This window comes from Sturnus vulgaris, chromosome 10 (genome assembly GCF_052056855.1).
Source record: "Sturnus vulgaris isolate bStuVul1 chromosome 10, bStuVul1.hap1, whole genome shotgun sequence".
Lineage (NCBI taxonomy): Eukaryota > Metazoa > Chordata > Aves > Passeriformes > Sturnidae > Sturnus > Sturnus vulgaris.
This window is the reverse complement of record NC_142252.1, coordinates 18449263-18461901: the sequence shown is the minus strand read 5'-3', so window position 1 is coordinate 18461901 and position 12639 is coordinate 18449263. Positions and strand designations below refer to the sequence as shown.

General features: G+C 43.5%; 1 long non-coding RNA gene across 1 annotated transcript; it reads left to right on the top strand.

Annotated features, from left to right (window-relative positions):
* The first annotated feature begins 262 nt into the window (after window positions 1–262).
* Window positions 263–11615, top strand: LOC148222695 (uncharacterized). The gene is made up of 3 exons (XR_015805761.1): window positions 263–1001; window positions 2673–4213; window positions 9247–11615. It is a non-coding gene; the product is annotated as an uncharacterized LOC148222695 (long non-coding RNA).
* The last annotated feature ends 1024 nt before the right edge of the window (window positions 11616–12639 follow it).

Genomic DNA, 12639 nt, shown 5'->3' with positions numbered 1-12639 from the left:
CATAAACACTAATGCAATGTCCTTGTGAACTTGCCTGTCACTTTTTGAAACCATTTATACTTCTGGGTTGCAAATTACCCTGTGCTAGTGAGTACCACCATTTGCAGACCGAGACAGACACAACACTCGTGGCAGGAATCATCGAGTCATGGAATGGTTTGGGTTGGAGGGGACATTAAAGATCATCTGGTTCCACCCCTGCCCTGGACAGGGACACCTTCCACTAGCCCAGGTTGCTCAGAGCCCCATCCAACCTGACCTTGAACTCTTCTAGGGATGGGGCATCCACAACTGCTCTGGACAACATGTGCCATTGTGTCACTACCCTCACAGAAAATAACTTCCTCCTAATATCTAATCTAAACCCACTCTCTTTTAGTTTGGATCCATTCCTCCTCGTCGTGTCACTACATGCTCTTGTAAAAAGTCCCTAAAAACCCCTTGAGGAAGAAACCCTCCTCCGTTGGTGACAATTGTCTGGCTAAAGCATCTGAAAAAACATTAAAGGAATTAATCAAAGCATGATTCAGAGGAGCCTGAACCAAACAGCAATAAGCACTGACAAATGTTTGGGAGGTGGTTTGGAGGAGCAAGGAGTTTGCAGTGAGATTTCTTACAAACATGGGCCCATGGCAGACTACCAACACAGACCACAGAAGACATTGGTCTTGCTGCATATCTATAAATGTGTTATGGGATATTTTTAGAGAAGAAAAGTTTGCTGGTGGACAGTGAAAGTCTGGCCTGATGAGGATGCACCAAAAGCGTGACTTGAAGTGTTGTGCAGATTACTGCTGGTCTTTTCACTGATCATCCCCAAGAACAGTCCTGTATTATTCTTAAAGTATTGAAAGGAAAAGGAACAACAATGAATGGGGGCAACAGTTTCTTAAAAATAAAGGAATGGGGATTAGCACAAAGGGATCGTTGCAGAGGTCATGCAGGAGTGTGATGACAAGGAGGGAGCCTCAGCTGAGCCTCAGCTGCTTGGACAGTGTCAGGTGAGTGTGTGGCCTGCAGAGGACTGACCCTTTTGACCCCTTCAAGGATTGTGTGCCAAGAGCCACCTACTGCAGAGTGCAGTGAGGTGATCTGCCCAATGGAAAGGTGGAATTCCAAAGACACTACAGGCTACTAGAGAGACAGCAGAGACTACAATGGCACATCCCTGTGCACATATTAGGGACCCCTTCCTTTTCTACCCAAAATGAGAAGCGCCTTTTACTCACTATATGTGAAGAAAAATTGCAACTTGCCTTGCAGGGGTTTTAAACTGACACCTGCAACTCATTGTGGCTTTGCAGTGATAAGCCCCTGATAATCTTGTATTTTCCAAGCTGAGCTTGTGTGTGAAAGAACATGAGACCATATAGTGCCTGAGAAGAAGAAAGTAAATTATTGCAAAACTGTCCTGAGTTGAGCAATCAGTCCTGTTCACTAAGCAAGGCTTTCAGTGGAAAAAATGGTAATCTATAAACGTGTGCCTTAATGGTGCATGAAAGAAGTCAAATTAAATAAATCTTGATGCAGTTAGTTAAATTACACACCAAACTTTTGAATTTTTGTCATCATAAGTGTACTTATGAGTTAATGTATTTTTGAGTCCAGATTCATATATAGTGTCTGAAAAGTATAAAGTGTTATATGAGTAAAGAGATTCATATATAGTGTCTGAAAAGTATAAAGTGTTATATGAGTAAAGAGTATTACTTCACAATTTTCATGGAAATTCCACTTTCCTCACTTTCTCTTGCCTAACGGTGACTGAACAAATCTCCATGATCTGCTTTTGTTCATATGGTTTCTCCCTTCTCCTGCCTATGGAAATCTGTTCAGTAAATGCAAAACTGTTTTCCAGATGTGCTAATCCACCAGATGGTGCTGCGTGCCTGTGGATTCAAGGGGGTTTTGTTGGTGTCTCTTTTTAAAATAGCACCAGTCAGTTATCAACTCTTTAGTTAAAAGGAAATATGAAATTCCTGTTCTTATACATACATATATATATATATATATATAAAATAGCACCAGTCAGTTATCAACTCTTTAGTTAAAAGGAAATATGAAATTCCTGTTCTTATACATACATATATATATATATATATATATATATATACATACACATACACAGAAGGTTGTTGTGTTTTATTTTTTAAATTATAACTCTTATTTTTAAAGGTATTAGAGGAATGGGAGTACTTGCAACATGGCAAACTGTTTTTTCTGTTAACATTCCTTTTGGGTTGAATTTTCACTTAGGTAGACCACTGTGCCCATTTGCTCAAAAGACTTAAATGTAAAACCACTGGTTCTGGCCTTCAAAAGACTTAAAGCTCCTCTTGTACCTGGTAAAAAACATAAATTTTGTTTGTTTATGCCCAATCTCCTTAAACAGTTATCTGTGTGAAAATAAATATTTCAATTGTGTGTTTCTTTCTAACACATGACACTTTTGCTATATAAAATACTAAAAAAAATATTTTCCCGACTATACATCTAAGCCATCCTCTGAAAAAAACCTCATTTACGGGGTTATTGGATTATTTCTGGCTAACCTTGTGTAGCCAGTTGGTGTCAGTTAATCGTTGTTGATAATCAATTTCCCATGTGAACCTGCAAGTGGCAGGGTGTTTGATAATGGGATGTAATGGCCCACACTGTATCTTCTCTTTCAGATGGGTGCACTAAGGTTGCTGGCACAATGGAAGAAGCAAAAAATAGGAAGAGAGATTGAGGGGACCACACAAGTGAGTGTGAGCTCAGGACATGCAGGAAGTCTGAAGGATGGAAGATCTGGCATGATAATGACTGAAGTATTGACTAAAAGCCCAATGTCTTTATTGAAACCTGCACCTCCTGACTTGGGTAGGAGAAGCACAATTGCATAAAAAGGAGAATTGCTTATAATTCAGGTCTGATGTGTTATCAATTATGTTTACTCTATAGCTAACTGGTGAAAGATATAAATTAACAGCAATTTAATACATTGGTCTTGTGGGGGAAAAAAAGACAAATATGAGCCAAAATCAAATACTTTTGAAGTTTGAGGAAGCTTAAATTTGTTCTCTTTATCCTGTTCTACACTTTCTGCATAGTTGTGCTGGCAAAGGCTGCAATATTTCTGGTACAGTGCAGTGGCTTTTGTGTGCTAAAAATGGGTGCAGAGGACAAAACCCCATCCTTTTGCTGCAATATTAATTTTTAAAGTTACTATAAGACATTGTGCCATAGGGTAATGTATTTTGCTTGTAGGTCCCGAGTTTCAGCAAGCACAGGGAGGGCAGCTGTGAGAGCAATGCCTTTGGTAAGGCAGAGTGATTTGTGGAGGGGCAGAGCAGCCCCTCCAAGGCGCTGCCCGGCGGGGCGGGGTGTGCCTTCTCCAAACACTGCTCAGAAAACGTTCATGTAAAACCATTACCAGGTTTTATTTAATAACCTCCTAACCCTCTCTCTCTCTCCTCCTCCTCCCCTCTGTTCCTCTAATGCCTTTTACAGCTCTTGCTGCACAGCGTGAAGCCTCAGAGCTGTATTCATCAATGACTCACACCCTTGCTTAGGGGCCAATTTTCATGGAAGCTATACAGGAAAATTTTGAAATGCACCTATCTCATGCAGGGCACAAGATGATTTCTCTGTAGAGAGCCTGGTGCAGGAATGGCTAGAAGAGAGAGGCCATAGTCAGATCAATTTAGTCAGGCTGACAAAGCAGGCCTCAGCCTCAAGGGCATAGCAAGAGGGAAAGCACGTAGACTTGTGATAAGATGAACAAAGACAGACTGTAAAAGAAGAACTAGAAGGACTCTGTTAGCCATGAAATTGCAAAAGTGTAGCTATAAACTTAGCCGATCAGCATAGTGACGCATATGGCAAGGCAACCAATGATGAGCTTAGCTTTTGCAATATGCATGAGTTAATTAAGCACTGTATTTAATCGCCACTCTAATTATCAATAAACAAGACTTCGCAGATGACCGAATTGGTGTCCGTGTCTCCCTTCTCCGACAAATGGTGACCCCGACGTGTGCCTCCGTCGCTGAAAAAGAAAACGGGGGAGAACGCGCCACGGTCGGTTAAGTTGAGCTTGGGGCCTGCTGCAACCGGGTCGGTGTCAAACGACGTAGGAAAGACACCCTCAGGAGCTACAGAGGTGGTCCTGGGCCATACGTGCTGCCGAAGCCGGAGAGTTGCAACGGCGCCGACGGTAAAAAATGGACAGGCAAGCAGCATATGATTTATTTATAGCACATATAGATAAGTTAGGGCTAAAAGAGCTTAATCCCAGGAAGGACATACCGGGGTTGTTAGCCTGGGGTTCTGCTAAAGGCTTATTCACTAACCCTCATAGTGTACATGAGTTAAATGAGTGGCGTAAGTTAGGGGATGTACTGTGGGAGGCAGTGTTAGCAGATGATAAGACAGCAAAAAAGTTAGGAAAAATCTGGCAAGTAGTTCATAACGCACTCTTAAAGCAACAGGCAGAGAAAAGGGCAGCACAGCAGGCAGTAGAGGCATATAAAAGAAATGCTCAGTATGGTGATAATGAGCCCCTTGCACCAAGCACAAGAAGGGTTGAAATACCTATTCTTAGAGACACGGCAGGAATGGCCGATGGGGCTAGTTGCACTTGGCCCTCTGCACCCCCCTCAGAAGAACTGGGAAATAATGCTACTAAAGCAGAGGAGGTAACTGCAGAGAGCGAAATATCTCAACCTTGCGGCGTAGAATCCCCTTGTCGGCCTGAATCTAGCACCCCTAAACCTGCCAGTGAGCCAAATCCTGTCCCTAGGGCGGAAAGCGACCTGCGGGGGGAAGTGGCAAGGCAGAGGAGGGAGGCATGAAATATGCTAGCTAGACACGGCTTGGAGACTGGGGATGATGCCGCTGTAAGTGCAGTCAAGGTCTGGACCTTTCCTGTAACATACACACAGGGAGTAAACCAACAAGGACAAGCTGTACAAGTAGGAGAGTATGAACCACTTGATTGGAAGTTGCTAGCACAGTTACGACAGACAGTGAGTCAGTTCGGGTTTCGCAGCGAGCCAGCCAAGCAAATGCTAGACTATCTATTTGACACATATTTATTACTGCCAAATGATCTAAAAAGCATAGCAAAATTAATTTTCACACCACATCAGCAAATGCTATTTAATGCTCACTGGCAAGCTCTTGTTGCCGAGGCAGTTGCGGTACAAAGAGGTCAGGGTGATCCCTTAGCCGGAATTACAGCAGATGAGTTAATGGGAGTGGGCGCATTCCGCAGGTCAGAAACTCAGTTACTCCCAGGGGCCGACAGGGTTAGAGAAGCCATGCGTATCGTAAGAACTGCTATAGATCAGGTAAAAGATAGCTCAGGTATACCCATGTATATGGGAATAAAACAAGGAAGGGAGGAATCCTTTGGGGACTTTGTAGATAAGGCTACCGCTGCTATTGATAGGGCAGGAGTTCCAGAGTATATGAGAGGGGCGATGTTAAAGCAATGTGCGTTACAAAATAGCAATGAGGCAACAAAGAGAGTATTGTCAACTCTAGGAGCTAATTGGACGATAGAAGAGGCATTAGAAAGAATGGCGCTGCAGCCATCAGGGTCGCAGGTTTTCTTAATTAATGCACTAAAAGAAATAGGCTTAGGGCTGCAAAAACAAGCTGAATCCACACAGTCACAGGTACTAGCTGCTCTTGCCCCGCTCCGTGCTTCCACAGCAGCATCGGCCACAGCGAACAACCGCCGACCTCCTTCAACGCGATGCTTTAGATGCGGAAACGGAGGCCATTTTCGACGAGACTGCCGAGCCTCAGGAGTGTGGTGCCAGAACTGCCAGAACAACACCCACAACACGTCAGCTTGTCGCCGCCATATTGGCCCCGGTCACAAGTAGCCGCCGTAGCATCAGCGCCATCTCCTGTCTGCAACCAGTCACAACAGGGAGCCTGAGACTCAACCTAACAGCCGCAGTAAAAACATCTTTGATGACAGCTCGCTCCGTCAAAGTCCCAACTGGAGTTTATGGCCCGATAAATATCAAAGGACAAGCTTTTGAAGGACTAATAGTGGAACGCTCATCGAGCTCCATTTTAGGACTGTTTGTACTACCAGGTGTCATTGATGCAGACTACACTGGGGAAATACAAATAATAGTCTATACTCCTTTTCCTCCTCTAACGATTGAGGCAAATCAACGTATTGCTCAATTTATTCCACTTCCACAGTTAAGCCGGGGTGTTCAACCACAAACACAAACTCCGCGCAAGGACCAAGGTTTTGGGTCCTCTGGTGTTGCTCTGCTCACAATGGATCTCAATACTAGACCCAAAAAGGAGGTGAGGTTCACATATGCAGGACGTACAATAAAAATGATGGGACTTTTAGACACTGGAGCAGATACCAGCATTGTTTCTCCAGAAAAGTGGCCCTGTGATTGGCCATCATTACAAACCACGGATACCGTGACGGGCGTCGGAGGGTTCACCCTCGCAAAGAAAACGCCCCCAATAAGGGTTACTATAGATGGGCAGGACTTGGTAACTGTGTTATCAGTAGTTGCGTTACCGCCCATGGTACATTGCTTAATTGGAAGGGACATTTTAGCTCAGCTTGGGGTCGTTCTATCCAACGAGCACCCTTTGGGGTAATTGCCATTGCTTGGACTTTCCCAATCCCAATCACCTGGACTACCAATGAACCGGTAATGGTTAAGCAATGGCCTCTAAAAAGGGAAAGTCTAATACAAGCACATCAACTCGTGAAAGAACAATTTCAACAAGGACATTTAAAACTTTCCACAAGCCCATGGAACACGCCAATTTTTGTGATTAAAAAGAAATCAGGGAAATATCGTCTTTTGCATGATTTAAGAGCAGTAAATGATCAAATGGAAGCAATGGGAGCATTACAACCAGGACTTCCCAATCCAGCCATGCTCCCACAACATTGGCCTCTTTTAATTATTGATTTAAAAGACTGCTTTTTTACTATAGCCTTACACCCTCAGGATACAAAAAGATTTGCATTTACCCTACCGTCAATTAACAGGGGGGAACCTGACAAAAGATATGAATGGACTGTACTCCCACAAGGTATGAAAAACTCACCTACTTTGTGCCAATTATATGTTGATGCGGCCTTACAACCCCTAAGACTAAAATGGCCTAATACAATTATTTACCATTACATGGATGACATCCTGTTTGCCCAGAAAACAGCATTTACAAATGCCCAAATGCAGGAAATTCAGAACACCTTAGCAAAAGCATCTCTCATAATAGCTCCAGAAAAGATACAGCAATCTACACCATGGAAGTACCTAGGATGGACTATTACAAATCAAATCGTACGGCCACAAAAACTTCAAATTGCAACAAAAATCACCAATCTAAATGAAGCACAACGCTTACTAGGAGATCTACAGTGGCTCAAACCAATTGTTGGGATACCCAACTCTCTACTAAAATCCCTCAGGCCACTGCTCAAGGGGACCGATCCAACCACACCTGTAACCATGACACCACAACAAAAAGACGCTCTCAATGGCATTATTCGCTGCATCAATAAAGGATTTGTCTCCCGCCGGGATGTATCATTACCTATAAACCTTACCATTTGGAATACTCCTGATCATCTACTTGGAGCACTTACACAAACACAAAAGAAAACGGGGGAGATACAGGTACTAGAGTGGATAACTCCACCTTTACAAGCAAAAAGGACAATCAGTACGAGTGGATAACTCCACCTTTACAAGCAAACCTTTACAAGCAAAAAGGACAATCAGTACGAGTGGATAACTCCACCTTTACAAGCAAAAAGGACAATCAGTACAAAAATCGAACAAGTAGCTACCTTGATTCGTAAGGGTCGGGTAAGGATTCTGGAAATCACCGGAACAGGCCCGACCGCAATCCACCTACCCATGAAAAAAGAGGACTTAGATTGGTACCTCCTCAACTCTGAGGACTTACAAACGGCTTTGCTGGAAGCTGGAGCAGCAGTCAACACAGGACCGCTGACACCACGTCATCTTCAGTGGTTAGGAAATTGGGACTGGGTATCAAAGCCAACACGATCGGAACAACCGATAGCAGGTGCTATCACAGCATTCACGGATGCCGGAAAGAAATCAAGGAGGGCAGCCATCACCTGGAAAGAAGGCTCTCGATGGAAAAAGCAGATAATAGACGCTGCTCCAGAGGACAGTTTACAAACATTGGAATTGCTTGCTGTTGTGTGGGCACTAGGTGTACTGCAAGGGCCTTTGAATGTGGTCACTGATTCGTTTTATGTTGCAGGAGTAGCACAAAGAATTGAGGACGCCTCTGTGAAAGAGGTGCAAAACAAAAGACTCTATGAACTCTTGCTGCAGCTAAAGCGAGCAGTAGGAGCAAGGTTTAAGCCTTATTGTATCATACACATCAGAAGCCACAAGTGGGATGTAGGCTTGGGTGAAGGCAATGCCAGGGCAGATAGATTGGTTATGAATGTAGCAGATGATAGGGGGATTGAGGCGAGAGAGTCACACACACGATTTCACCAGAATGCTAAGGGATTGGTGCGTGAGTTCAAAATAGGCATACAAGAAGCTAAAGCAATAGTGAGAGCTTGTCCCACCTGCAGTCATCACAACAGTGGGGTGGGTCTTGGGTGTGGGGTAAATCCTCGGGGTCTAGAAAGTAATGAAATTTGGCAAATGGATGTTACACACGTAGCAGAATTTGGTAGGCTCAAATACGTACACGTCACAATAGACACCTACAGCAAGTACATTTGGGCTACCGCACAAACAGGAGAAAAGGCAATCCATGTAATAAGGCACCTAACAAGTTGCTTTGCAGTCATGGGAATGCCTAGGGAAATAAAGACCGACAATGGACCAGCCTATGTCGGCAAGAAAGTAAGCCAGTTCATGAGACTCTGGGGAATCAAACACATCACAGGAGTACCACACTCACCCACAGGACAAGCCATAGTAGAAAGAGCCAATGGGACACTCAAACAGTACCTACTCAAGCACAAATCCATAGATGATCCACAAGAAAGGTTAGCTAAGGTTCTTTATGTCATGAATTTTTTGTGTGTGTTTGGGGAAGAGTCAGAGCCGCCTGCAATTAAACATAAAGAAAAAAGGGAAGGTAACAAGGAAGAAGGCAAAAAAGCGTGGGTAAAGTACCGGGATCCAAAAACAGGGATATGGAATGGCCCTGCTGAAGTAATATACTGGGGCAGAGGTTATGTTTGTGTTTCTACTCCCACAGGAACAGTTTGGGTCCCTGCTAGGTGGGTGAAACCTATCCTAAATGAGCGAGTTGGTGGAAAGATTCCTGAGGACACCATTAGCTCCAGACGACCGAGAGCGGATACAACAGAAGTTGACGGTGACCTTACGGCCCTATTTACAGAAACTAGCACCATATAAACGCGCTGTCCGCAAGGCACTACAACAGCCGCCACCGAACTGGGTGGAGTGGATCGAGTATCACGCCTACCACGCCTACCGGGAGGAACAACGCCTTAACGGTCGCCCTTGTTGCGCGTGTGGGAAAGCGTGGTGTGAAGCTTGGGTGGCTCTAAAGTGTGGGGGCTGTGGGGACTGCTCATGGGTAAGACAAAGAGCAGTATATAAATTGTGGTGCCAAGAGTGTCAAAGGAAAGATCAAAGACGCTCAAGCTGGGGTGCAGCATTAGAGGGGGAAGCAGGAGTACCGTTTGTACAAGTCCGGAGTGTATATGAAGCACCAGAACAGCTTATGTTAGCTTGGGCCCGGTGGGAAGTAACTAATTGGCTCTGGAGGCAGAAAATCACTGCAAAATCTTGCATTGTTGCTGCCAGGTGCATGACTAAAGTGCCATATCTACCTTTCCCTCGGGTAGGACCAGTTAAGCCAGGTACCGACCCTGAAGAAGTATTAGACCAGTGCATAGAAAAGGTAAAGCAGTGGCACATAGCAACAGACAATCCAAAATACAGGAGGGAGAAGCCACGTAAGCAACGAAAATGATACTCATCATACTGCTTATGCTTACTAACTTTGCTTACACAAATGCTTTTCCAATGGAGTACACACCTAGAGAAAATGTATGGGTAACATTTGCTAACATAACAAAGCAAGAATCAATCTGCTTGAGCTTGGGGGGAGCGCAGAATCCTTTCAAAACTTGTCTTGTAGGATTGCCAGTTTGGAAACCAAGAGAGTTTGCAGGGTATCTTAATAATAGCAACCTACCTACAAAAAGGGATGACGATTTGTTGCAGGGTTGTACTTTCCCTAGTGGTAATCCCTCACAACACGATGGATGCTGGCAATGTGAATTTGTCCTAGCTTTAGGCAAAACCTTAGCCTCCCCTCCGGAAGAGATTGACCTCTTCGGAAGCACTAACGCATCAATGGGAAGAAATGCAGGAGGATGGTTTAGTTTTATGCCCTTAGAAAACAAAAACTTTGCAACCCTTAATTCAGCCCTTACTGGTCTATCAACAATTCATACTCAACTCTACTCCAAATGTAATGGTAGGTACATTACAAAGGCAAGAGCACTACCCCCAGGAATATTTTTAATTTGTGGGGATCGTGCCTGGAATGGTATTCCAGTGAGGCCACAAGGGGGACCCTGCTTTCTAGGGAAACTAGCCATGTTTCACCCCAATGTAACTACTCTCATGCAACTTGCAGGCAATGCCAATCAAACAAAACGCAGTTTACACGATCTTGACTGCACCGGCATAGGGCAACCACATTTTTGGAGTGACTTTAGACAGGTAGCAACTGCTGTACTCCTCCCTCACGCAGCAGCCAGGAAAGCTATGGCCCTAGCTGAACAGTTAGGGTGCTGGGCAAAAGATGAATTTAACACCACCTCTCAGGTGTTAGACATGATGGCCAGGGATGTCTCAAGTGTTAACCATGCAGTACTGCAAAACAGAGCAGCCATTGATTTTCTACTACTAGCGCAGGGACACGGTTGTGAGGAATTTGAGGGAATGTGCTGCATGAATTTGTCTGACCACTCTGTATCCATTCACAAAAAGATACGAGACATACAAAACAGACTACATGACCTAAAGGAGCAAGATGGTTGGGACATTGATGAATGGCTAAAGAGCCTAGGCCTTGGAGGATGGATTCGGACCATAATTAAGTATGCTATCATGATCTTAGGCGTATTCTTATGCTTAGTTTTGTTGCTTCCTTGCTTGATAACTTGCTTGCAGAATTTCATTCAAAAGACTGTTAGCAAGGCTTGGCATACTAATCTTCTCGCTCAAAAAGAAAACGGGGGAAGTGTAGAGAGCCTGGTGCAGGAATGGCTAGAAGAGAGAGGCCATAGTCAGATCAATTTAGTCAGGCTGACAAAGCAGGCCTCAGCCTCAAGGGCATAGCAAGAGGGAAAGCACGTAGACTTGTGATAAGATGAACAAAGACAGACTGTAAAAGAAGAACTAGAAGGACTCTGTTAGCCATGAAATTGCAAAAGTGTAGCTATAAACTTAGCCGATCAGCATAGTGACGCATATGGCAAGGCAACCAATGATGAGCTTAGCTTTTGCAATATGCATGAGTTAATTAAGCACTGTATTTAATCGCCACTCTAATTATCAATAAACAAGACTTCGCAGATGACCGAATTGGTGTCCGTGTCTCCCTTCTCCGACATTTCTCTATTCATTACTATTCCAAAAGGACTTGTTGTCCTTTGGAAATGTTCACATATTACTTACATTTGTGTGTGCATGCATACATGTGCAGAGCTAACTTGCCTTTAGATCTGAGTGGTCGAAAAATAAAAATGTATTGTTATTATCAGTGGCACTAGTCAGCTGAAGGGTAACTAAGAGCCTGCTAACACTGAGTGAAAGCAGACAAATGCAAAGGAAGATGCAGCATTGTGCATTAGGTGAGCAAATTCTACAGACTCAAGCACAAAACCTGTTAAAAATCACCCTTTTATTTGATGCTATGAATAGCAGCTTTCTGAGGAATTTGGGAGTAAAGCCAAGGACTTACTCTGAGAAACAAAACTGCAGTTTTGCCTCTGAAAGGTTTTCGTGTTGGTCATGGTCATAATACCTTTCAAAAGCTCTCCAAGAAATCATGTTCATTTCCTTTAAGACTCCATGAGTTAACTCAAGTTTTAACTTTGAGGGGAAAGAGAGGTAAAAGCATAGAAATTATTACCCAAAATGACCTTTCCATTTAAAACCCATTTGACAGGAGGGGAATCGTTACTGCAAAATTGCCAGTCATAGACTAATTGTGTTCTCAGGGGTTGCTAATTATATCCAAAATTACTTTAAACAGTTTTGGGGAAGAGAGTGAGACTTACTGCTAAGCATAAAGCAGTTTATTTACGCATGTACAAAGTAGCTTACATCCCTAAGGGATTAAACCAATTTCAATATTTTACTGTAAGTTGTTGTAAAAATTGTGTCATGCAATGATGAATCAGAAGTGGTAAGAAAAAAGAGGCACAATATACTTTTGCTTTTCATCATTTTTCCTGCAGGCATTTCAAATTTTAATTCTAAAAATAGCTTTTTGCTTTACTTTGTTTCTTAAACAGAATAGAAAAATTTCTTTCTGCAGATAAGCCCATCCACTGACATTAATTTCTACCTTCTGTCTGTGCAGGTGAGTCCTTCGAGAATGTGC